The following is a 1977-nucleotide window of genomic DNA, read 5'->3' on the forward strand; positions in this document are numbered from 1 at the left end:
CCCCCCCCCCCACAGGGCAAAATCTATCGGTAGATTTTCTTCATTAAGATTATCTGTGAAAGAAAGGGACTTAATTTGTCTTCAGGCTCAGGTGTATCACCTCCATATATGTTTAAGATTTGGGTTTTTTTTACTCCATATGCATAGTGCGATGGAATAATACTCCTTTACACAAACTATACCATATAAAGTATATATTTGTTTAAAGTCAGGTTGTCAGAGCCCTGCACTACTAAACAGTACTAAGAAGCCTTACTAGCCCTGACCAGCCACTCCTGCACCCACACCCACCCCTACCCAGGCTCAGGACACCATTTTGGCTCAGCCTGGGGCTGTCAGTCCTGTCCTGCGATGGCATAGTGTGACAGTGACTAGCTCCACCATAGCCCTGGCTGGCCTCAGCCGCTGCTGCTCTGGATCCTGAGGGCCCTCCCCAACATCTGTGTGGCTGACTCTGACACTAGTTGCCATCACTGGGACTGATTCCAACCCTGAGCCATGGGCAACTGCCTAGCCTGACCTCAGCCCATCCCCATACCCTACCCAGCCATTGTGGGGTTGTGTCTGACCCTGGTTGCCTTCATTAGGCCTGATCTTGACTCTGATCTCAAGGCCACCTGCTCTGCCTGGCCTTGGCCCAGCCCCATCCCCATGGAGGTGCCTGATCCCCAGGGCAGGGGACCGCCAGTCTGCCCTGCTCTCTTGTGGTGTAGTAAGATGGGCCCTGCCTGCAAGGCCCTGCTCTGCTGGATCAGGAAGTCCCTGTGGCTCTCGGCTGTCTGTCCCTTAGAGAGCAGCTGGTCCTTGCTGCACTCTGACGAAGTATAGATGCCAATCGCTTCTTGTTCGCTGGTTACTAACATTTTTAAGGATCCTGACTGAAATCTCAGGAGTCAGGTCTTAAAAGAATTGTGTTACCTAAGAAGGATACAAGTTACCTAAGAAGGGTACCAGAAGCCCATTCAGATACATAGCATGCAGTTTTTTCCCTTAAGAATACTTTTTCCACAGGAAGGAATATCAGGGATCCTAATCAGCAACCACCCTACAGAGCAGGTAGAGCACAAACAGGTATGCAGCGTATATAATACCTTTCACTAGGCTCATGTACGCTAGAGGACATCTTAGCGCTCTTCAGTGGTAGAACAGCTGAATTAAACACGTATGAGTGTGTGACATAACATCCACCCGAAGGTCACTTGGGAAATTCCTGAGTGGCTGAATATGCATATTTTCCATTGACAAAGATTGTTCAGTTATATCTGATAAAAAAAATTTAAAAGACAAGGGGTGGGGGCAAATGGTGGGAAAGAAAGAAAGAGCAGGTTTACAGAAGTAACTGCTTCAGAAGTGTCATACTAACCTGTCTGCATTTCAGGCTGGGCCTGCCTTGAGCAGGCCTGACGAGCTTCTGGAACTGTCTATTAAGAAAATGARTGTCTAGACTGTGTGAAATTAATGAAACCAGTGCCAGTTATGTCAGTCCATAAGAACAGCCCRCAGTCCAACAGCTGAAAGAAGGGACACCCACAGAACTGCAGTGACTGACAAGCAAGATTTTACCTCGGGAGTGGAGATGCCATGTTAAAGAAAATGGGTTTYGTCTGTAAGTCAATGATACAGTTTTTCCAAATCATTTATGCTGTTGATCTAGTGCCATACAAGAAGAGAGAGGTAGACCCTTGGAGAGGAAGTGAAAGAATAAACAGATTTAGAAAATACAACCTGAAAAGAAAGACTTCGGAACGTGTTAGTTCAGTCAAAACAAGACAGATGAAGACAAGAAAACCATCTTCARACACGTCAGAGGTAGTTAAAAGTTTGGCGCATTCTCGGGGTATTTTTCCAGAATCTAGCTGTCAGGATGCAGGGAAGGTCTCTATCCTGGAAGGTTAAGAAGAGGCTAAACAAACGTCTGCTAGGAGTTGCAGATTCACAGCATCTCTGTAAATCCTGCTGATTTTGCCTTGGGTATAC

Source organism: Rhea americana, unplaced genomic scaffold, assembly GCF_003343005.1.
Source record: "Rhea americana isolate MKP2758 unplaced genomic scaffold, rheAme1 scaffold_186, whole genome shotgun sequence".
In the NCBI taxonomy this organism is placed as follows: Eukaryota; Metazoa; Chordata; class Aves; order Rheiformes; family Rheidae; genus Rhea; species Rhea americana.